Here is a 26,326-nt window from a genome sequence, read left to right as displayed (position 1 = left end):
TTGAGAGGTTGTTGTTTGTCTTTATTTTTTATCTATGATGATGATGTTTGAAGCTGCTGTTTAGTATTTGAATTTGTGTTTAAAAATCTGCAGTTTGATCCAATTGTGAATATTGTTTATAGCTTAGCATCTGCTTAAATAAATAGCTTTTAATTAATATTTAGTTTAGCTTTGATTCATGCATGTTTCAAGGCTGGCCGATGATTTTTGTAAATTGATAAGAGCCTTGCAAACTTTGACATATGATGTGTCCCTCCTTGATGACAAAAGAGGGAGAAAAATGAAAAAGGGAGAAAAGGTGCTAAATTGAAACTGTTTTATTCCATTGATTAGTGCTCTGTTTCATGCTCTAATTTAATCTATTTTTAGCACTCTGTTTTAATCCATTGATTGTTTCATGCTCTATCCTTTAGGAATCCTTTGGAGCTTGTATACAGTTCTTTGCTTTCTTGAATATCTTGTTGAATCAGGCACACATTAAGGGGAAGCACATTGAACAAAAGAAAGGGGGAGAAATTTGCAAATCTTCAAAGGGAAGTTTTCTACCCTAATTTTTTCGATTCAGTTTTAATAATGTTTTCCATCAAGGGGGAGATTGTTGAGTTTGGAAAACTGAAATGATGAGCAAATATTATTAAAATATAAATTAAAAAATTATTAAAATATTATTAATTGTTTAAATTTCTTCCAATAGTTTGTTTGATGTTTTTTTTTAAATGCAGGAAAGAAATTAGTTTCCTATTGGAACATTCAGCCTTGTGTAAAAATTAATTAATTCAAGTGGCTGAAATCCAAAATTGAGCCAAGTGATGAAAGCCCAGTTTAGCCCAATAAGAATTACTTCAAGTGGCTAAAAGGCAATGAAACTAAAAATTGGCCCAAGGACTTCATGCATGCTTCGGTCACATGGAATCCAAATCTCAACTCAATTTACTACATTCCTCAAGTAACCAAAAGCCTAACACGTGACTTCGTGTCTTGGTAACTGAAAGTAAAAATTCAATTTGATTTAATTGCATTGAAAGCCTTATACGTTACTTTTGGTCTTGGAAAATGGAAGTAAGATTTCAATTGAGTTTAATGTGCTTTGAATGCTTCCTTTGAAAGCTTTGTCTCTTCTCTCTCCTCTCTCTTTGCATTCGGTCATATCATTTGTCAGAGAAGAAGATAGAAGCAAGAAGAAGTTATTAGAAGCCTATGAAGAAAAAGGCTATAAAGTAGAAGGGCTACGGAAGATCTCTCTTCAAAGGTGAAGATCTGAAAAAACAAAAGCAAGATTTTTGCCATTGAAGGCATAATTTGAAGAAGGGACTCAAGATTTTATTTGTCAAAAATAGAAGTAATCCGCCTCTGTCAGAGAGAAAGATCTCAGTTGCAAAAGTTCACTTCCATTTTTGTTTATCAAAGAAAAAAGATAGCCTCTGAGTCTCAAATAGATAGAAGCAAAAATGGAATGCTTGAAGCTGTCCAAGGCCAGAAGGTCATCAATGGTCAGAATCAATTCTTGGGGCCAAAGTCAAGATCAATGGTCAAGATTGAAGAAAATGGATGAAAGAGGTTGAGAGAAGTACATGCATGTAGTTTCGGTTTTCCCTCTCTCTTCTTTTTGTTCAAATCGTGACTTAGTCTGTGTTGGAGAAGAAGTTACTAGGTTGGTTGAACCGGTTTCAACCTTGGAAGCTTCCCCTTCTATAATAAGGGAGAACGGCCAAGGATTGAGGCAAAGAGTGAAAGCACATGTTTGGGTTTCCGTAGCTCTTTGAGCTATTTATTCTTCTCCTTCATGGCTTTCATTAGATATTTCTTTTTCTCAGTTTAGTCTGTTTGTGTTTCATTGGTAAAAGGCAAAATGTGAGGTTTTGTAAGAAAAAACCAATGAGTGAAAAAAGGGAGAGAGTTAAAGAAAAAGCCATAGTTATGACGAAATTCTTTGTATGTATTTCTGTTTTATTGTCATGATCCTGAGGAGATCCCCTTGCAAGTTGGGTTAGCACTTTGCGGTTAAAAGCTAGATTGAGGTCTAGTCAAGTTCAGGTTAGGTTAGAATCTGGACTTGTTCCCTTGCAAGTTGGGTGAGCACTTTGCTGTTGAAAGCTAGGGTGAATCCTAGTCAAGTTCAGGTTGGGTTGGGTTAGAATCTGAACTTGTCTCAGATAGAATTGGGTAGATCCTAGGGAGAATTGGTGTTTGTAATCTTGAAAAAGAGATAGTGAAATTCCATAATTATTGTGATGGAGACTGGATGTAGGCCACATTGCACCTATTGGCTGAACCAGGATATATCTGGTGTCAATTCTTCTTCTCTACTCCTTTCTCTATTTCTATTAATCAAGAGAAGAAAACAAAAATATCTCTCAACTTGGCACGAGAAAAAACAAAAGTGTCTCTCAACACAGCATGAGACAAAAGCAGAAAAATCTCCTGAAGTTCCTTTGAAAATCAGAAATTAATATTCAGTTAAAAGGGGCTAAGATTCAACCCCCCTTCTCTTAGCCACTGATTACCATCATCTCTTATTTATTTTACCTTGCTTTATGACCTACAAGAAAATTAAATCAAGATTATTGATGATTTTGCATTCTATATGTTTTAACGCTATAGGCATTTAGTATGTGTCACATATGTTATAACATAAGTAAATGAGAAGCATCTAAAAGTCACACCACTCTGACTAACAAAGACTTTTGGAAATAATAATTGAATAATATTGCATCATCACTATTTTTATTTTAAAACTGGGAGTGGTTGGGATGAATACGATGATACCATTTAGATAAACTACTGAGAAACTTTTGTTTCTCACCCCTCACTTCGTACCATCTTCAGAAACGACGCAGTATAAAGCAATACATTGTTTGATTGAAGTGAAAAGACGAGTGCACTATTAGGAGTGAGATATCAAGAACGTAGATACAAAACGTTAAGAACTTACCCAAATTCATATTAAGGAGGAAGAATAGGCGATTGTTTTAGTCATAGATATAAAAATTAAGAGAATTAAGATTTTTTGCGTGTCTAATTTTATCTTTATTAAGTGATTACAATTGTGGCTTGATGAGTCCATATTTTTCGGTATATTTTGGTTTTATTTGAGTGGATTTCATCACTTAAACCCACATTTATTCATCCAAATAGCATGCTTTTGTGTTCTTTCCCTAAATTGAGCCTAATTGTGAAAACATGCTATTTTGTGCTTAAATTAATGATTTTTATCCCACTTTTATGCCATTCGATGCCACGACATGTTTGTTGAGTGATTTCAGGTCCTAGAGGCAATTTTGGCAAGGCAAAAGTGGTAGGAAGCATGTACAAAGGGAGAAAACATGGAGAAAACAAAGGAGAAGCACATATTGGAGTGTGCGTGCGCACAACCCCTCGTGCGTACGCACAAGAGGAAATCAGCATGTGTGCGTACGCACACGTCCCAGCACGTGACTCACTTAATGGAAATCGCTGGGGGCGATTTCTAAGCCTCCAGAGCCCAATTTTTGGACTTTCTGAAGCTGATTCTTCCTATATCAAGCAAAGCCTCACTCCATGTGAAAGGGGGGAGCAATTAGGGTTAGATTTTAGTCATGTAGTTCATTTTCTAGAGAGAGAGAAGCTCCTCCTTCTCTCTAGAACCTAGGATTTTTAGTTTAATTTCCTTGTAATTTCTGGTTTTAATTCTTGTTTTCATCTAGTTTCTTCTACATTTCTTTGTTCTATTGTCTTAATTTTCTTATGTTATCTTGTTAATTTCTCATTTTTGTCACTTTTATGTTTAAGCACACTCTTGTCATTTTAATTTATATTTAATGAAATTTATGCTTTCATGCCATTTATTGCTTTATTGAGTTGCTATCTTTACTTTCCTTGCTTGGTAGTTGTAGCATTTATTATTTCTTGTCATTTTACCATGCTTTATTTACATGCCCACCGAGTGTTTGACAAAATGCTTGGTTGGATTTTTGCTTAGTTTTTCACACTCTTGGTTTGGAAATTGGATAATTGGGTGAACTTGAGTGGTGGATGTCCATTCCACATTGTGTGAGGGTTGTTAATTAATTTGGTTTACCTTGACTCTAAGTGACCCCATAGTGTTGACTTAGGACTTAGGGATTGAGATTAATTATGCCTAGTTGACTTATCTCCGATGTAGGATTGACTAATTGGGATTAATCCATACACAATTACCATGTTTGTGGTCCACAACTAGGATAGGAATCCTTAATTACCCACTTCTTGCCAAGAGTTCTTTTTAGCATTTAATTTCCCTTTCTTGCTTTAATTGCTTTGACTTTTAATTTCTTGCATGCTAAGTTTCCTTCTTGCACTTTAAATTCTTGCCATTTATAGTACTTGCTCTTTCTTGCATTCCCAACGCCCAATTCCCTCATATCCAATAATAGACTATTTCATTGCAACTCCTAGGGAAGACGACCCAGGAGTCAAATACTCTCAGTTATAATTTGTTTTGTGCTGTGACTAACTTTAGGATTTAAATTTGATGTTGAGAGTTAGTTGTTGATTTGGCTATGCTTACAACGAAATGATCTTATTTTGAGAGAAATTCTAAATCAACACCAATTCTCAACTCATCAAATTTTTGGTGCCGTTGCCGAGGAGTTGCAATGGTGTATTATTTTTGGCTATTGTAGATATGTTAATATATAAATAGCTTATTTTGGTTGATTGCTTGTTTTTGCTAGTTTTAGGAGTTCATCTTATTTGTTCTTATTATCTTTGGTTTTTATTTTCTTTTTATCCTATGAATTCTCACCCATTGCATTGTTAGTTTTGTTGCTATTGTACTATAGGAATTAGGAATTCCAATTGCTTGTTACCTACATGGAATGAAAGGAATTGACAACAAAATGTGGGTGCAAAAGCTTTGGAGTCTCAAAAGCCTTGGAAAATACAAGCTTGGGTGGGAACTCAAAGAGGTTTGATGAGAGCTCTCCATAAGTCCAACTTAAAGACAATAAACCAAAGTCATAGGTGGGAGACATCCCACCATGGTAACATTGTTTCAATCCTCTCTTTGTTTTTAATTTAGCTTAATTGCATTTTTTGCTTATTTTGGTTTGCTTAAGATTAGTTTAATTTTGAGTTTAGTAGGTAAATTTGTATGTGATCATGAAATTTTGAATGTTTGAATGTTTGAAGGGCATCTGTGTATGCGCACACACTTGTGCGGGCGCACACAACTCTGATTTTATGAGTCCTATTTGTGCGCACCAACCTGTGCGCACGCACACTAAAGGTTATGCCCTCTGCTTGCAGCGCCAGCACGACTTGTGCGTGGGAGCTCCCCTGTTTTTTCTTGATCTGTGCGTATGCACACACCCCTTTTCCCGCGCTTTCTATGTGGCCACACAGGCTTGTGCGTCCGTACGCCAACTTGCATCCCCTCTATTGGGAGCGTTGGCATAGCCTGTGCGCGTGAATCCCTTCTCTTTTCGCGTTCTGTGCGTGCGCCCGGACCTATGTGCATACGCACACATGACCATTTCCTTAAAAAAAAAGTGTTCCATGCGTGCGCACAGCTTAGTACGTACGCACACTCTTAATCCCCTCTCTGTTCAGAGCGCTCGCACACACTTGTGCGTCCGCTCACCCTCCATTTCTTTACCTCCCGTGCATGCGCACACCCTTGTGTGTGCACACACTTCTTAATTCCTCTTCTTCTTGGAGCGTTCGCACACTTTGTGCGGACGCACACCTCCCCTGTTTCACCTAGTGTGCGTACGTACACATACCTGTACGTACGCACGCCCCTGTTTTCCTACCACTATACTTCTCTACTCCTCTTCTCTCTACTTCTCTTCTTCTTCCTTCCACCCATATCTTCTCTTGCTTTTGCCCTCTTCTCCACTTTCTTTACCTTGTTTTGTTTGCATTTTATTTCTCTTTTAGTAATTATGTTCATCTTTGCATTAGTTATTTTTAATTAAATAAGATACAAGTGTTTGGTTGATGCTTGATTGGGTTGCTTCTTGCTTGAAATTTTACACCAATGCACTTATACTTTGTCTTAATTTACTAGTACCTAGTAGGTTTGAATACTCATGTTTTGATTGTACAACTAGGACAAATTATATAAGTACATTTAATTAAGTGATTTGGGTTGAAATTACTTGTTCATCATGATTTTCATATCAAATTTATCACATGTCCGATACTTGTTCCTTGGTAATGCTTTGCATTTGTTTGAGTGACTTAACTTGATTTTTATCACGCTTATCACTTTTTGTAACAAGTACTTTTCCTGTGACTATTGCAGTGTGATGAATAAGTAGTTTTTCGTTCATTAATGGATTGGTTGTTGTTTATTATGCTATTTTATACCAATTTTGCACTTTCACATGCACAATTTCAATAACCAATATCAAATACTCAATTCACTTTTGTGTTACCTAGGGTTGCTTGTGCCTTAAGTTTTGATTATGCTTCACTTGCAACCTAGAATACTAAATTGAGGAACGCATGCTATTTCTTTTGAATAGGTGGTTGTTGTTTTTACCCCACCAATGTTTGTGTTCTAAATTGTGCGCGCATTTAGAATACACACATTGCCTTTTATGATACCACACACATCTTACTTTTCCTCAATTGTTGTTTATTTGTTTACAAAGCAACCGGAGCCCCCGGAGCCCAGCAGCTGAAGGTGGAGCCTCATAGTCCTTCATCCCCTGGATCATGTGCATGCACGGAGGACCGTGCACAATTTAACTGTGGGGGAGAATCGCCAACTTCGAGGGGGTAAAATCCTTCTCTTAGACACTTTGCAATATCCTTTTTGTTCTTTTTCTTCAATTTTTTTTTTTTTGCAATTTTGTTCTTATTTGCACTTTGTTTGGTTTGGTTTGTTTGTATATATTTCTTTAATGCTTATAGTATTATGGTAGTAAATACTTGCATGTGCATGTTAGATTGAATAAGTTTAGTAAAACAACAAGATATTTTCATGAAATCCCTTTTAGGGCATGCCATTGATTGAATTGAAAAATTATTTTTCAACTTGCTTGAAAAATCCTTTATCATAAAACATAGAAAAAGAGCTAGAACAATATACCTTGTGAGATTTGAGCCTTAATTGATGGTTGCATATTCTCAATCAACCATAGAAGTTGTTCTTGTGTGATAAACTCCTTTTATGATTGTAATCTTTGATATTTTTGATTCTATATGTCCATTATTTTGTGTATGAATGCATGTATATGATTGAGGCCATTGTTTCAAAAAGATCACTTACCTAAATAGCCTACTTTTTTTCTTCTATTGTTAGCCAACTTTGAGCATATGCTAAACACATATTTGTTCTTAATTTTAGCACATTACAAGCCTTAAAGCGAAAAACAATAAAATGTCCCTTGTTTGGATCTTTGATTAGCTTAGACTAGTGAGTGTATTTTTAATTCAAGTGTGAGAAGTTTGGGAACATTGGTTGGGATAAAATGGTGCTTTTATATTTTTGTCAAAATATTGGGAATTGGGTACATATTCATGTATGAATTATGTTAAACTATATGCATTGGTGCTCTTGTATATAGTTTAGTTTGAAAAAAAATAAAAAATAAATAAATAAATAAATAAATAATAAAATATAGAAAAGGAAAAAGAAAGAAAAAGAAAAGAACCAATAAAAGGGGACAAAATGTCCCAAAGTGAAGTTCAATAAGAATCAATGCATATGTGTGGTGATCAAAAACAGAATACATGAGTGTGTGAAAAAGTGAAGAATGGGTAGTTAGATTAGTTTTGAATTGTATAGGTTATCATAGGTTAGGTGGGAAGTTTAGGTTAATCAAAGATTCAAATTCTAGTCCACTTGACCATATGCACCCTTCCTTGACCCTAACCCCATTACAATCCATGGATGAGTCCTCTTGATATTTGTATGTATGCACTGAATAATTGTTGATTGTTAGATGACTTGCAAGTCTTTGAGAAACATGATTAAAAGAGAATTGAGTGATTAAGCCCTAAACACTGAACGAATTGAGTAACACATCCGAGGAGGTTCGATCGCTCAATTCTATGTTCATGTGCCTTATATTGTATCTTCTTGCAAGTTGCTTGTTGGTTAGTTTTAAAAATCTCAATTCAATTCTTTGGACTTTGATCATAGTGTATTGACTTTTTGCCTTGGCCCTAAGGCTTGTTTTGGATTAATTGGAATCTCTTGTTTGTTTTGTGCCAAACTAAATAAGAACCATAGTGTACATATATATAGATAGCATTTAGCATAGCTTCTTGCATGTAGTTAGTTGCATTGAATAAATTGCTTATCCTTTGATCATTCTCCGGTGATTGTGGTTAGCATGAGGACATGCTATTATTTAAGTGTGGGAAAATTGATGAGTCCATATTTTCCGGTATATTTTGGTTTGATTTGAGTAGATTTCATCACTTAAACCCACATTTATTCATCCAAATAGCATGCTTTTGTGTTCTCTCCCTAAATTGAGCCTAGATGTGAAAACATGCTATTTTGTGCTTAAATTAGTGACTTTTATCCCACTTTTATGCCATTCGATGCCATGACATATTTGTTGAGTGATTTCAGATCCTAGAGGCAAATTTGGCAAGGTAAAAGTGGAAGGAAGCATGTACAAAGGGAGAAAACATGGAGAAAACAAAGGAGAAGCACACATTGGAGTGTGCGTGCGCACAACCCCTCGTGCGTACGCACAAGAACCACACAGCTATGTGTGCGTACGCACATCCTATGCATACGCACACGTCCTAGCACGTGACTCACTTAATAGAAATCGCTGTGGGCGATTTTTGGGCCTCCAGAGCCCAGTTTTTGGACTTTCTGAAGTTGATTCTTCCTATATCAAGCAAAGCCTCACTCCATGTGAAAGGGGGGAGCAATTAGGGTTAGATTTTAGTCATGTAGTTCATTTTCTAGAGAGAGAGAAGCTCCTCCTTCTCTCTAGAACCTAGGGTTTTTAGTTTAATTTCCTTGTAATTTCTAGTTTTAATTCTTGTTTTCATCTAGTTTCTTCTACATTTCTTTGTTCTATTGTCTTAATTTTCTTAAGTTATCTTGTTAATTTCTCATTTTTGTCACTTTTATGTTTAAGAACACTCTTGTTATTTTAATTTACATTTAATGAAATTTATATTTTCATGCCTTTTATTGTTTTATTGAGTTGTTATCTTTACTTTCCTTCCTTGGTAGTTGTAGCATTTATTATTTCTTGTCATTTTACCATGTTTTATTTACAGCCCACCAAGTGTTTGACAAAATGCTTGGTTGGGTTTTTGCTTAGTTTTTCACACTCTTGGTTGAGAAATTGGATAATTGGGTAAACTTGAGTGGTGGATGTCCATTCCACATTGTGTGAGGGTTGTTAATTAATTTGGTTTCCCTTGACTCTAAGTGACCATATAGTGTTGACTTAGGACTTAGAAATTGAGATTAATTATGCCTAGTTGACTTATCCTTGATGTAGAGTTGACTAATTGGGATTAATCCACACACAATTACCATGTTTGTGGTCCACAACTAAGATAGGAATCCTTAATTACCCACTTCTTACCAAGAGTTCTTTTTTGCATTTAATTTCCCTTTCTTGCTTTAATTGCTTTGACTTTTAATTTCTTGCATGCTAAGTTACCTTCTTTCACTTTAAATTCTTGCCATTTATAGTACTTGCTCTTTTTTGCATTCCCAACCCTCAATTCTCTCCTAGCCAATAACAGAGCATTTCATAGCAACTCCTAGGGAAGACAACCCGGGAGTCAAATACTCTCGGTTATAATTTATTTTGTGTTGTGACTATCTTTAGGATTTAAATTTGATGTTGAGAGTTAGTTGTTGATTTGGCTATGCTTACAACGAAGTGATCTTATTTTGAGAGAAATTCCAAATCGACACCAATTCTCAACTCATCATGGCTATAATATTTCTCTTTTATGATTATTTGATATGAGTAAAGTTTGTCATTAATTGTGCTTTTATAGTTTAGCACGCCTGTTTTTCATGATAGTATCTCTAGATCCATTATATTTTGCAACTAGTAACAATTCTAATAAAAAATTAGTATTTTACTATTTATATATATATATATATATATTATTTTATATAAAGATTTTATATTTTTTTAAAATTTTCACAAATGTTTGAATATCAACGACCAATATAATCCAAATAAGGCTTAGGCCTAGTTTTAAAATACTAGGGTGTTACATTCTGCCTTGCTCCTTTAGTTGATTCTAGACTCTTGATCCTCTTCCTAGCTAAAGTTAGTTAGCTTCGTGGTTCCTAATTCTTCTATCTTATGCTTAATCTTCAGGTTGTATTTCGTTCCCATGCTCAAGATTTTCTCCCAAATTTTCAAGTTGTTATTCACTTGGTTGCTCGCCTCTGACTCAACATTCTACTTATCAGATGTCAATTCTACATAGTATGCTTCTTCCTATTAAGTTATGCCTATTTCTCTTTTTGATTTTTCTCTTTTGTCCACTGATACGTGAGCATCTTTCCTATCTTTTTCTAGTAATTTAGATGTGAATTTGATGAATTATTATGACATTTTGGTATTTTAGGCTATCATGAATGCTACTTTGAGTTGTACTTCTATTTTGTTGATTTCAGGTAAAATTTAGGCGAGTTTGACAGAGTTCGTGCAGAAGAAAAAGGAGAAAATTATTGCTGTCAAGCTAGCGCTAAACGCCACTACCTGGCGTTTAGCGCCACAAGCCTCGTACTTCATGCAAGCATTCTGTGAAGCTGTCGCTAAACACCACGACCCAGCGTCTAGTGCCAGGTGCCTCGTAACTTGTGCAATGGTGCTGTGAAGGTGGTGCTAAATGCCTCGTAACTTGTGAAGATGTCCTGAAGAGTTGGAGTTGCATTCTGTTCGGTGGCGCTAAACGCCACTGCTCAGCGTTTGGCACCTGGCCCGTGTCTCAAAATTCCATGGAAGACTTCTTTGGGTTTTAATTTAATTTTTAAATTTAGAAAATCTAATTTTTAGGGTTTTTAGAATTTTATTTTGCAATAATTAGAATTAGATATAAAAAGAAAAAAGATTCAGCCCTTCGGATTCTCTTCTTCCTCTTCTTCTTCCATATTTCGCAATTTACACTTTTTAGAATTCAAGATTTTTCTATGAGCCATGAACAACTAAACCTCCATTATTAAGGTTAGGAGCTCTGTTTATTTTAATGGATTAATACCATTGTCATTCTACTCTTAATCAATACACTGATTTAAGTTCAAGGATTGATTTCGTTCTTCATCCTAGGAATTAGAGTATATTGGAAGATAAATCTTTTTCTATTTGAATTCTTGTTGAATCATGGAAAAGTTATATCACTAGAATTACAACTTGAAATCAATTCCTCACAACTCTCTAATTATCTGAATTTAACGTGATATGTGATATATAATCGCCTCATTTTTCAGTACTTAGGGTTTGTGTGGCTCATAAACTAGAATTAAACTTAATCTTCTAATTTAAATTAACTGACCAAGGAATTGGCGGTTGTTTGAGTTAGATGAGATTAAATTACTAAGGAATTAGGGTTTAATCACTTAAAGTTTGCTATGAATTGAATCTTTGCATGATTAAAGTAGTTGATAAGAATTATTAATCCGGAAATTTAAACATGTCCAAAGCCTTAACTATTTTCTCATACTATTTTCTCCAACCATTCACCATTTGCTTTCTTGCATTCTCTGATTTACTGTTTTATGCTATATGAACTTGAAACCACTCTTTTTAGTTTGTCTAACTAGCCTAATCACTCAACTATTCCTCGTGGGATCGACACTCTCTTACCTGAGTTATTACTTGGTACGACCCGGTACACTTGCCTGTTAGTTTGTGGTATTCAAAATCTGCACCATCCACTTCCCTATTTCTTCTCTCATAACCCATCTCAGACTATCTTTATTATTGTCCTCTAAGTTTAGAACCTTGTCATTCTTCATTTTTCCTTTCTCATCTTGTCTCCACGACCTTGTTTGGTAATTCTGGAAAAGCTTAGTTTGGTTTTTGTTACCTTGTGGGGTCTTGTGCATTTTTTGATCACTGAGAAGAAGGGCTAGTAATGCTTCCAGTCCACTTGAGAGATTTTTATGTAGTGATGATTTAGTAGCCTCCTTATGCTTTTTTGTTTCTTGAAGGCCTTGTTCCTTTGGAGTGAGTGGGAATGGACCTTGCCTACTTGGCTGGCCCAGCATAGTTCCATTCCTCTGAAGGCATATTATCCTCATTATCCATCAGCTTCTTCTTTTGTGTCTCTTTTCTTCTTGTAACCCCTTTTCCTTTTATTTCCTGTAGGTTTCATGTAGATGTTTTCTGGAGATTAAGGAGGCTCAAGACCCAATCTTCTAAGCACCTTTCTTGTGGCAGTGGAATAGCTACTCTCACATCATCCTTCTTTTTGCCGCCATTTTCTTCTATCTCTTGAAACCTTATTTTTTTCTTATGTAACCTCTATCTCTAAGAGATTTATTACCCGCTAGTTTTCGGCATTTTCCTCCGAATTGTATATGTTCCCATCTTCAATTCCTCGTGCTTGTTGTTCATGCACATCATTGTTTTCACTGAGATTTCGCTCCTAACAATCTTCTTCCCTTCCTACATTTAGAGGTTTTGATCTTTCTGTTTCTAGCCTGGTACCATATCTTGGCTTTGAAGGGTCCCAACACGCCATGGCTATAAGTTTGTCACAATTCTTATTGTAATACCCTACCTTGCAGAGCTTTATGCTTAAGTCGTAAATCAAAGGTGGTGAAGTATTACAACCTCTAAAAATAAAATATATACAAAGTATTTGAAGAAATATTTGTTTATAGGAGCCTGTAAAGAAAGAATAATCAAAAGAAGCCTGTATCACTCGCAAAGCGTTGAGAGTAAAAGCGCATAACTGAGAAAATAAAAGAGATAAGGAAAAATATATATAATTTGAAATATAAATACATAAGTAGTACTAGTTTTGACCTACAAAGAAAAGGCCAACTAGACAAATATATACAAACCCAAAAGTATGATAAACAGTAAACATAAATCCTGGTTCTCTAAACTCGACCTCTAAGAGGGATATCCAAGTAAATATACAAAAGTGGAGAAAATATATATAATCTAAGTACATAATATAAATCCCAAAAGTATTCTTCGCTTTCCAAAAGTAGATCCTGCACGCTAAGCAAGGTGTGTCACGTCCTGTATCTATAAAGTAAAAATTTTCAAAATGGGTGAAAACATCATCCTTTACAGGGTTCTCAGCAGGGCAAAAGTTCCAAATAGAAATGATATGAAGACTACACGAACCCACTAGACAATCCTAAACTCCATCAGACAAGATCCAAGCCTAAGGTTCTCTCTTTTCCGAACCGGGTAGAAAGGCTAATCTCAGCTATACCAAATCCCTAATCTAATGTGTTTTAAGTAAGTCATTATCAAGCCCAAAACTCATCTTAATAGTATCTGTTTTATTTTCAAATTTATAGTCTCAGCATATACAGTGATTTCGAGTTCTCAACTCTTTCTAGTACAACTCCTCAATTCTCTCATTAACTCAATAGTTCATATTCAGCAAATTTAATAACCTAACCATCTGCTCAGTAGTGGTAACAATCTCCAAACAAAACAGCCCTCAACATCAACCGACACCAGCATAAAGGACCTCTCAGATATTCAAACACAAGCAAGACAAACAAGTAATACACAAGTAAATGCAAGTAAATAATTAGCATATAGTCATTTATATGTACAAGTAGATAAGCCACGATAAAAAGCAAACCTAAATAAATCAATCAAATGCATATGATGCATGTCTGTCCTACTGGGTATGAGCTCACCTGTCGGTTACTTTGCCAGAACCCAACACATCCGGTAGCTAACCTGGACATAAAACACCATCACAGAGCAAGTGGGACTAAGCCACAACCCTTGCATACTACCCAGGCAGGTGTTTACAAACTCAACCCAGAGCAAGTGAGACAAACCACAACCCTTATGTACTACTCAGGCATCTGAAATAGTAACCCAGAGCAAGTGGGGTGTACCACAACCCTTGCGTACTACCCAGGTGTCTCAATCATTAACTCGGAACAAGTGGGACAAACCACAACCCTTGTGTACTGCTCAGGTGTTTCAAATACTAATCTGGAGCAAGTGGGATGAACCACAACCCTTGCGTACTACCCAGGTGTCTCAATCATTAATCCGGAGCAAGTAAGACGAATCACAACCCTTGCGTACTACCCAGGTATTCCAAATACTAACCCGGAGCAAGTAGGACGAACCACAACCCTTTCATACTACCCAGGTGTCTAATATCAACATGGTTCTTTTATTAATCCATCAAATTCATTACTCCACAAGTGAGATTAAACCACTGTCCTCACTTAACCCAGAACAAGTGGGACAAGGCCTAACCCTTGCATACTACCCAGGCAATCAGTTATCAGTTATTAACCTTAATTCATTAGAAATTAACCAACTCCATTGACATGTGAGCGGGATAACACCCCCATTCTCACCGTGGGCGGGATAAAACCACCATGCCCGCATCTACCCAAAAAGCTCAAACCTTAACTCAGAGCAAGTACAATCATGCCACTGCATCTACCCGAGCAGGCACATCTCAACCTCATAACCATCCTCATCATATTTTAATCATAATCATTCTCTCAATCTCATAACCATCCTCATTATACCTTAATCATAAACCATCATCATCATATCTCAATCTCACCCTTTTTAATTCACCCCGTACACTCTCACTCGTCCCAAATCCTAAACATTAGCTAGGAGATCTTAAACAATAGTTACGGAGGTTTAGAAAGCTAGAAGAAAGCTTGAAAACTCAAAAATTACATTTTCAGCAAAACAAGGTCTCGCGTACGCGAGGGTTTAAAAAGTGGCAGGAGCGCGTATGTGATCTTCTTCCGCGTACGCAAGGATATGGGACAGAGAAGTTTGCTAGCGTCGCATGACATCTCCGCGTACATGAGCATACAGGTTTTTCCAAAAAACTTCTATGCTGCAGAAATTTAGTTTTTGAATCCAATCTTCAAATGCGCATAACATTTTCGTAAAAAATCATTTTCCGTCTGAACGTCATAAACTACACGGACCCACTTTTTATTTAAAACCAGTTTCACTAAAATTGAGGGTCCGGAAACCAAGTTTTGGCCCGTTGAAGTTGGTTAAAAATATGTTTTTACCAAAATTCCTCTAGTTCTCAAAAACTCTCATTCCAACCAAACCAACCATACCAAAATTCAATACCAAGCATTTATACACATTACGAAATTCCCTTCTATTACCTCTCAACCCTTCAACATCTAACAGTTGACTTTCTAATTTATCAATCCGTTCATCGATTCCTACTCATACAATCACCAATTTCAGTAATTATCAATTCAAACATCAATCACACTAACTTCACACATTCCAATCCATCACACTTACCCGGACTTACCTATCATGGCCTTTGGCCTAAAATTCACCAACTCATCAATTTATTATCATAATTCAATAAATACCATTCATATTATAATATCACAACCAATCTCAATTATATATGCTCATTCCAAGCTCAATAACATTGAATTCATAATTCTGAACAATTAGTAACAATTATCATTCACCCAACTAATCACAAATACATACAATTTTATTCAAATCTATCCTAGGAGAAATTAACCTAGACATTTACATAACTTTACACAATTTCTACCCGAAACTCAAACACATACCTTAATGACGGCAGTTTCCTAACATTTGAGTTTCCTCCCCGGATGGATCCAAACCTCAATCGATTCTCCAAACCTTCACCTAATATTTCTCAATCGACCCAAGTGTCCAAATTATGCGCCAAATCAACCAAGCTACTCCAAGCTCTCAACAATTAAGCTATACACAACAATTTCACAATTTCTCAACCTAGGGTTTCATAGAATTGAAAAATCCAAAGAGGTAAAAGTTTTCTAACCTTAATCCACTCGAAATTGGGGTGGAACCCACTTGGAATCCATGTTAAAGTACCCCAAAAGAACCAAAATCACAATATCTTAACACATCCACAACGAAAACGCGAATTGGAAGAAAGAAACAAAATTGGGCTAAGAATTTCAAGTTACTCACTATAATACTTAGAGAGAATTGAAGATGATGAAAAAAATAACGCGTGGCTGCAAACAACTCGTCAATCGAAACTCCGGATCAAAAGTTATGATCAATTGAAATTGAAAGTGAATAGTAAAACCTTTGGTTCTTCTTCTCTTCATTCTCAACCAGTGTCTCTCTCTTTTGTGAGGATGGAGTGCTGAAATGTTAAGTGAAAAGGATTTTATAAGTGTGGACTTGGGCTTACTTGGGCCCGATTCACTCGTTTTAGTCCGTTAATCTAATTTTGGACTAAAACTTTTAAAATTAGTATTTTAATTTGTATTCTAATTATTTTTACTCCCCAAATTATAATTTTTAGTCTCTTAATCTTAGTTATATTTTCGTGCTAAATTTTATTTCTCCTTTAAATTTCTACCAGCTAATCTCCATATTATAATTTATTAATTTCTTATCCTATTTATTTATATTTAATTTATTAATTATTTACCATTTTTTCTGAGTTTTACACTTCTTCTCGTGTCCGATCACTCCGCACTTGAAGTAGTAGCAGTCTTAAAGTCTCTCATATTGGAAACTCACTCAGATTTTTGGAATTATTTTCTCTTTTAAGTTGGAAACCGATTTAAAGGGCTTGAGTTATATTAATAGCTACTCTAAATCTTACATAGTTCCTTTTTAGGTTATCGTCCTTCGTTGGGTTCTTTACTTATCCCACAATTTCGATAAGATTTCCAATGGTCTTAGCTATTTCTGCGTTTAATCTCTCAATTGGCATTCCATGGACCTGTTTTAAAAGCTTATATCCTCGATGATGCTAATGGGGAACCCTTGCCCACAAAACTTTGTTAGTGCAGTTTTTTTTTCTTTGGGCTTTGGCCCTTTCATTAACAAATGAAAATGCTTTCACTCTCCTCCACGTACGAGAGTATTAAGTTAGAACTAAAACGGATGAAATTTGTCAACTTAGTTCATTTACCATTTTAAATGGCTTAGTTTTTACTGCTAAAATTAAGTCTTTTAAATTTCTGGTTAAACATACTGAGTCCAACTAAACTAAAAAATGGCAGGTTAAAGGAGCCAGCTTGTAGACTAAATGGGCGATCCATTTATTTTTTTTTGACATTTTTCAAAAAACTTAGACTTTTCGGCTAATATTTTCTCAGATTTGATTCAAATTAAATTTGACCCATCAACAAAAAAAAATATTTTCTGTTTAAAATTTTTTACCAAAAAGTGACATTTTTTGTAAAAATATTTTTCAAAAAATAAAATAAAACGGTAAATGGGTAATCTGTTTATTCTGTCGAGTTAATCATAAATAGTCCTTGCTGAAAAATTATAACCCGTAAATAAAACTGACTTAAATGAGTTTGCTCGTTTAACCCATAGATTTAGGCGAATTGGAGTTAAACGGACTAAACTGACCCATTTGACAATTCCGTATCTAGTATTCACCAATAATAAAATTTATTTTTATATTAAATAATACTGTATGACTAATAAAATTTATATTTTTTTTGTTAATATTTGGTTAACTCTACACTTTAAATTTTAATAAGGGTTAAATATATTTTTTGTTCCTACTATTTTCAAATTTTTTTAAAAATATCTCTAATATTTAATTTGTTTCAATTTTATCCTTAACGTTTGAAATAAATTTTAATTCTATTTTGTTCTTAATCCGTTACAGTCAACTGTTAGTCAACATTTTATTTTTCAATTTTATCCCTAAACCTACCTTCTCCTTCTTCCTCCCCCAACCCACCCCTTACTGACTCAGTCTCTCCCAAAACTAAAACCAAATCCAAATCCAGAAACAATAGCAGCATGACCACCATCATTATCTCCTCATCTTTCAGTCGCTGTCGCCATTGTCCCCTCCACACACCATCGCCACTACCTTTGCCATTGCTTCCTCCTCCTCATGCCTCTACCTTTGCCTCCTTCTCCTCCCCCCAATTTTGCTTCTCCATTCGCTTCTCGTCTTCCAGTTTAGCGTTGCCACTGTCGCCTCTCCTGTACTTTTGCGCTACCACCTCCACCACCTTTTTTGTGCCCCTATCTCCACCTCCATTTTTGTGCCTTTTTTGAATCTCTGTCTTTTGGCATCTCCTCCACCTCTGTGTGACTGGTTCTCCTCTATGTCACCTTCCAGATCTGCCTCGCAGAGCCACCTCCACCTCTACGTGGTCAGTTCTCCCTCCCTCCTCTCTCTTTCTCTCGTGTTCTATTTCTGTCTCAACCTCTTGGCGGTTACTCTCTCTGTCGTCGCCGTCTCCTTCTCCTTCCTTTTTCTCTTCTCTTCTCTCTTTTTTCTCTGTTTTATCTTTCTCTCATTCAAATCCCCTTCTTTACAAGCACAGAGGCTATTGAATTCTCTTGTTAAAAAATTCTTTCTTCTAAAATAATCTTTTTTCTATGTTAACTCTAATTTTAAAATATGTTTATGAGTAATTGTTGTTGTTCTTAGTATTATTGTTGGTGGTGGTGGTGGTGGTAGATTACATGTGAGAAGGAACTGGCTATGTGATGGTGGCAAGAGTGGAAGGTTCAGATGAGGTCAGAGTGGGCTTGTAAAGTGTGCTGGTAATGGATGGAGGCTGTGAAGTGTAAGGGATAGTGGGATGATGGTGATGATAGATAATGATGGTAGTGAAAGGGTGACACCTAATGTGAGTAGTTGTGATAGTAACAATGGAAAGAGAAAAATAAAGAAGATGATAATAATAATGATGATAATAAATATTAGGGATAAAACTAAAAAAAATGACTGATCATTGACCATCAAAAAATTAACAACAAAAACAAAATTGAAACTTATTAAAATTTTAAGGACAAAATTAAAATAAATTAAATATTAAAAATATTTTTAAAATTTTTTAAAGATATTATAAATAAAAAAGTATATTTATCTTTTTAATAATACAAAAATAAAATATTAGTCTAAAGTGTTAAGTAATATTAACAAAAATATTTTTTCTTTTACATTTCCACTGATTCTTTAGTACATAAAGAATACTTTTGTCTGGCTTAAAAATATTCTTACAATAAAAAGTTGAATACATTATGTTGCACCATAATGAAAATTGCAAAATTATGAATAGAAGTATTGGCAAAAAGGCAAATGCAGAAACGAAAATTGGGACTCGATTTGAGTCATAGTAGTAAGTAATAAAGAAGGCAATTGCATCATGCTTTTTATTGAGCAGAACAACGCCACCAATCCAAATATGAGCTTCAAGGGCAGTGACTTGTAGAAATCAGACTCAGCATAACGCGAAACAAGAATGGACAAGAATATTAATATTGCAGCTGCCGATGAGATAAACGCAACTGCATCTGAGATCGCAAACACCAAGAATGGTGGCTTTTTCAAGTAGTTTGGTTTCCCTGATTTATCATCGAGACCGCCTGGTATGGTTATTGAAGCAGCAAACACGCCTGTTGCAATGACGGTTGAAATGAGCATACAATTTTGAGCTGTGCTTTTCATCCAAGATTCCGCATCGTTTCTCAACTCAGCGTGCTCTCTTCTGAACAATCACTAGCAGTTCTTTCTTCAGAGTTTTTCAGCTTCACAAACGGTGGTGACATTATTTTCTGGACCTCCTATTACATGAAGTAGTGTGTGTTTGGATTACAGTTTATAGATTGGAGTTTTATAAATTGGAGTTTGCATAAAATTGATTTTGCAAACTTGATTTTGATAAAAATTAGTTTGTATTAAAGTGATTTATGTTTGATAATTTTTGTATCAAGATCGATTATAGTAAAATAAATGTTGTTTGACTTATACCATTTAAAATCATTTTTAGATAAAAAATTACTAAAATGGACATCAACTTAAATAATTTTTTATTCTATCATTTTAATTTAGATATTTAAATAGATCTTATTAGTTAATTTTATAATAAAATTAATATTTACTTACTAAAATAAAAATAATATATAAAAATAGACAAAATATATTTTTAAATAAAACTAAAAAATATAAATTTTAGATATATATATATGTAAAAGAATATTTAATCAAATATGTTACATTTATTAAGTATTAACATAAGAATGTTACTTTAATATTTTTTACATCGTACTCTTATTTTAATATTTTCAATAATCTTATTGTTAATCGATTATATATGTTAAATTTTAATTACCGAAAAATATCTTTAAAAAAAGACGTTTTATACGTCTTTATCTGAGTGGCCCCTTTGAAAGTTCTTGATGATTTTTTATATAGTATATTTTCAGTATTTTTAATATTTTTTTAGTATGCTATAATTTTTAACTATTATTATTATTATTTACAGTTAAATTTTTGTTTAATTTACTTTACCTAATAGAATCAATAAATCATATTATAAAAAGATAATAACAAATATAATACACAAAAATCACAATTATAAAAGTGTATAATATCAAACAAATAATTAAAAAAAATAAAAATAATAAATAATGAAAAAAATAGAACTCATATAAATAGAAATAACAAAAATTCTATAAATCATACAATAATATACATAAAGGATAAAGTTAGTAAAAGATAAATAAATTGTTAGTATTTATAGTTAAGAGCCCATTAAGAAAATACAGAATCTAAAACTAGTTGCTTCTTGTAAATGTGATATCAAAAATTGAAGTTTTCAAAAAATCTAAACGTGCTTCCCTTCCAACGAGTTTCCAAACACACATGTAGTAATTATCCCTAATTAATGCCATTGCCTAATGAGGCCACAAAATGTGTATCCAAATGTTAATAACTAAAAAAAATACGAACAAATAAATTTTTAAAAAATTTAAAAACGTAATAAAAATAAGGGCAATTTACGCATCTAAATTGTTTGATCCCCAATATTACGCAAATACATTGTTTCAGTTTTTAATACGCAAATGCATTGTTTCTATATTTTATGTAAACCGCTACTGGCAGTAGCGGTTTACGTGTGAGTGTGTGTGTGTAAACCGCTACTGGCAGTAGCGGTTTACGTGTAAGTGAGTGTGTGTAAACCGCTGCTGGCAGCAGCGGTTTACGTGAGTGTGTGCGTGTGTGTAAACCGCTACTGGCAGTAGCGGTTTACGTGTGTGTGTGCGTGTGTGTAAACCGCTACTGCCAGTAGCGGTTTACGTGTGATGGTTTGCCTATATAAACCGTGGTTGCAGCCGCGGATTATGTGTTTAGAAGGTTTGAGGAGTTTTCTAGAGAGAGAAAATTGTAGAGAGAAGTCAGAGCAAGTTGTGAGCGGGCCCGAGGTTCCTCAGCGGCGACTTCTGGCGAGTTATCATGGCAGGCAGGAACCTGTACCGACTGAACGGCGTTGCGCATATTGCCGGTTCTATTGGTGACGAGGTTAGTTAATATTTATTTTTTTTTCTAGTCTTTGCATATCTTAGTTAGAAAAACGGTAGGTTAGGTAGAAGAATTAGAATTTATAGATTAGTCGTTGTATCCTGAATTTAGGGTTCGCATGCTAGGATGTTAGTTCACTAATCTTGGTTTAGTGTTTTTAGTTTTTCTTGGTTAGTTATAGATATGCCTAGTTACCTGAAATTTAATTCCATTCAATGAATGTTATGCCCGCTAATTAATGTTGGTTTAGTTTAGGGAACGGGATAGTTGACATTAGTGAATTATTATAGTTTGTTTAGGATATTTGTATGATATGAAGTTTTAAATTTTAAATCTTTACAATATTTTAAAATTTCTGGATGTTAATAAGTAAATTATTTGTGTTGTTATTTTCCCTATCGTGAGTAGGAAATTTTTTTTAAATATTATATACGAGAATTTGCTGATGGTTTAAGGTATTCGTATTCGGTTAGATATGGAAATCTGTTTAAGGATAGGAGAATTTAATTGCACTCTGTTTTCGTTTGTTGTTCTGTGCAGCCCAATAGGTGTATATACAGTGTGAGGCGGCAACAGAATATGCCCATGCATGAAAGGATCATCCCGTATTTAGAGCGGGCTGGATTGTACCATTTGGCTAGGCTAAATAGCCAATGGTTCTGGTTGGATGAGCCACTCGTTAGTGCGTTCGTTGAGAGGTGGCGTCCTGAGACGCATACGTTCCACATGCCTTTCGGAGAATGCACAGTGACATTGCAGGATGTGGCATTTCAGCTAGGGCTTCCTGTGGATGGGGAGGCTGTGAGTGGTTGCCTTGGTGAGTTTGAGACATACATGGAGGGTGGCCGACCAGCTTGGGAGTGGTTTGAGGACCTATTCGGTGAGCGGCCCCCACCGAATAAGGTCAAGCAGATGACAGTACACTTTACATGGTTCCACGAGAGGTTTAGGGTGCTACCACCAGATGCGAGCGAGGAGACTGTCCGCATATACGCACGGGCCTACATCATGATGCTGTTATCGACTCAGTTATTTGGGGACAAGAGTGCGAACTGGGTTCATATACGATGGTTGCCATTTGCGGCAAACCTTGATGGCATGGGGAGGTATAGCTGGGGTTCGGCCGCTTTGGCGTGGCTGTACCGATGTATGTGTCGAGTAGCAAACAGAAATGTGACTAATCTTGCGGGCCCGCTCCAGTTACTTCAGAGTTGGATATTCTGGCGGTTTCCGTCTCTTAGGCCGGCCGGGTTTGAGGTTTTCTCTTTCCTGCTGGCATCAAGGTATGGGTTATGCTTTTTTAAGTTTAACAAATTTATTGGGCATATTTTAAATTTTGTGTCTCAAATGACTTAAATTTAGGTGGTCTGCCTACTTACCTCCGAATGATGGAAAGGAGCAGAGAGTCATTAGGTATCGGCTTGCATTGGATCGACTGACCGCTCGTGATGTAAGTTTTATAGCAGCAAGAGTTTTAATTTTTGTTTGATCTCTATTCGTGACTAGATATATACTTGTTATCGTAGTCCTTGATGAGTTCTTAAATTTCAGATTGTGTGGGAGCCCTACTCCGCGCTTGATGTACTTGCCGTGGTCCATCCAGAGATACTTACAGACGAGCACAGTCGCATGTGGCGAGCCGTGACTGCCTTGATATACTTTGCGGTCATCGAGTGGCATCAGGTTGACAGGGTTGTTCCACAGCTGGGTGGAGTACAACATATCCCCGAGGATGCTTTGAACGTAGACTGGCTGCATGCTAAGGACGGTAGGGGTGGCGATAGGTGGTTTCCCCACTACTATCAGAAATGGCATGAGCATTGGGAGAACCGACTTGATGCCGTCATTTCCATTGAGCGAGTGGCAGATCCTGGCCCATCTGCAGATTACCTAGATTGGTGGTACGGAGAGGCTCAGCGGTTCCTTAGCCCTGGGGCTGCATTTGCCGATCCTAGAGGCACCCAGATACCTCCGGAGGCATATCAGAGAGGATCCTCCCAGGTTCCACGCAGATCACAGCTACCTGATATGCCGGACAACCGTCGTGTTGAGAGACACCGTCGTGTTGGGACTAGGGACACCGGTCGAGAGTGGAGGTGGTTACATGATGCGATGCAGGAGGATGACGCAGGCGGAGATGCTAGAGCTGAGGTCGATCACCGTGTTCGTCGGGCTAATGCCAGACGTGGGAGAACTCCGGATGATACACAGCACGCAGGCGGAGTTAGTGGGACCGCAGCGACTGAGGCTGGAGGGGATACATTCACTAGCAGAGCTTATTCTCAGATGCCGGAGTTCACACCGACCATGACTATGGATTTAGATGATCAGCTGGTCAGTCCACGGTTTTATGCAGACTTTGCTGAGTTGATTGGGAATGATGCTGGCACGTCGAATGTGCAGTTTGGTGGCCAGTCTTACCAGCAGCAGATGCCGGATGTGCAGATGGAGACCGGAGCTTACCAGCCACATATGACGGAGATGCATTCCCAGCCACATGATTATCAGGGTCAGTATGGGGTAGATCTGAACGTGCCTGCAGGTAGTCCGTTGGATACTTGGTTCACTATGGGGGGCACCCCCCAGTCCGCGTTCGGGTTAGACCCTCCACGTGATGATGTTGGACAGGAGGCAGCCCGACCGACTCGAGTCAGACGTCCAGCTCGATGTGGGACAGGATCTCATCTCCTTGGTGACTTTCATGATGTTGCGAGGGATGATCGCGATGGTTAGCACCATGTGTTGTTGTTTTTTATTTCTCGCTATGTAGTTTATTTTCTGATTTAGGACTTTTATGTTTTTTATATTTGGATGACTGTTATTTTGGGTACTTGTTACTTTATGTTTTATGCCCGTTGGACCTTATTTTTAGTCTTGTTGGAAGGACTTTTATATTGTTCAGTTTTTACCTTATGATTATGTTGAGACAGTCTATTCTTTATCGATCTATTAGCTAAGATGGAAATTAAGCACAATATCTCTAGAAAAGTGAAACACAACTACCGATATTATCATTAACAAGATAAAACAAAAAGACTAAAAACTCATAACTGATAAACGAAATACATAAAGATAAATCTACATCCCACTACTAGATCCTCGCTGAGGGCAAACCCGTCGGGTATGACCGGGCTGCCTGCACAGACCACACCTCTTAGGTCGGCTGGTGTCGGCTTCGTCCATGTTGTTGCGGATGCGGGTGGACCGTGGTCGTCCTTCTCTAGCCCTTCTCATGCCCGGATCGGGTATAACCGTCGGCCCGTCATATGGTGGCCAAAGCCCCTCTGGAATACATGGTGAAAAGGACATCTCATACACCTTAAAGACCTCAGACATGGTGTACACCTCATCAACATAAGTTGCCCAATCTAGGCGTGACTGCGCACAGCATGCGAGGGCATGGCAGCAGGGGTAGTGCAGCGCCTGGAAGTATCCACAATCGCAGGTGCGATCCCTCAGAGAAACCCGATAGCTACCCAAAGAGAATTTCCCGGTGGGAGTCGTCTCAGCCACAGTATAGTCAAGCTGATGCCTATCAAACACTGTCACCGTGAAGCACCTCGATTCCTTCAGATTACGCTCAATGGCCTTAACTACTGCCTGTGAAAACCGGTGCCCGGACCCTAACTGTGCCTCTGCCGTCTGCCCACGGACAACAAACAACTCGGCCAGCCGGAGATATGTCAACTTAACCAAAGACGTCACCGGGAGGTTTCTTGTGCCCTTCAAGACAGAGTTCACACACTCAGAGATGTTGGTGGTCATGTGACCGTATCTTCTCCCACCATCCTTATGCTGTGTCCACCTCTCATAAGGCATTCTATTTGCCCATTCGCACATAGCCGGGTTCTCCGTCCTCATTATATCAAACCAATAGTCAAATTCTGCTTCCGTCTTCGCATACGCGGCATTTACCAACCACCTCCGCGCATCCTGCCCCTTGAAAGTGAGGGCAAAATTTGCAGCAACATGCCGAATACAAAATGCCCGATAAGCATGCGAGGGTAGCCAACCACTATCGGGGCTCTCTAATGCAGCCTTGATGCCGTTGTGTCTGTCAGAGATCACGAGAATACCTTGCTGTGGAGTGACATGCCTTCTAAGGTTCGATAGAAAGTACGACCAAGAATCTGCGTTCTCTCCCTCCACGAGTGCAAACCCAACAGGCAAAATGTTTGAGTTACCATCCTGTGTGATCGCCAACAACAACGTCCCGCCATATTTGCCATACAGGTGTGTGCCGTCGATGCTTATCAGCGGCTTACAGTGGCGGAAAGCCTCAATACACGGAGGAAACGTCCAGAACATCCGATGAAAGAAAACTCTATCCTCGTCAACTTGGTCACCCACCCTAACTGGGGACGTCTTCAATAGAGCAATCGAACCTTCCATCGTGCATGTGACTCCAAGGATCCACCGAGGCAGATCTGCATATGACTCCTCCCAATCACCATATATTTGCGCTACTGCCTTCTGCTTCGTCAACCACACCTTCCGATAACTAGGCATGAATCCATAAGTCGCCTCCGTGGCCTCTTGCAACACCTTAATAGACACCGACGCATCAGCTCGAACCAATGGATAGATTCTCGCACAGATAACATGATAATCAAGCTGCTTGTGGTCGCTTGATATCGATGTGGCCATACACGTGTGCGGACCGTTGTACCTCCTAACCTCCCATGTGCCCTTCCTTTTTCGCATGACTATCCGAATCAACCACGTGCACCCGTTACCAAACTCCTTGCATCTCCCTTGGTATTTCAGGTTGTTGGACTCCATAACCTTGTACTCAACTCCACGCCGAATACTGTAATCCTTCACACTCAACACGGCTTCCTCTTTACTCTGGAAGGATTGGCCAATCTGAAATTCAGACATATTTGTCCCATCA

The 26,326-nt window shown here is 37.1% G+C and overlaps 1 pseudogene; it reads right to left on the bottom strand.

The window, feature by feature from the left end:
• LOC148566923 (uncharacterized) overlaps positions 1 to 26,326 on the bottom strand; it is a 72,031-nt pseudogene that overhangs the window by 36,317 nt on the left and 9,388 nt on the right.

The sequence above is a fragment of the Arachis ipaensis genome, chromosome B4 (genome assembly GCF_059453495.1).
Source record: "Arachis ipaensis isolate K30076 ecotype BB chromosome B4, ASM5945349v1, whole genome shotgun sequence".
NCBI classification, from domain to species: domain Eukaryota; kingdom Viridiplantae; phylum Streptophyta; class Magnoliopsida; order Fabales; family Fabaceae; genus Arachis; species Arachis ipaensis.
Note: the sequence above shows the minus strand (reverse complement) of the source record. Positions and strands in the feature narration are given on the sequence as shown.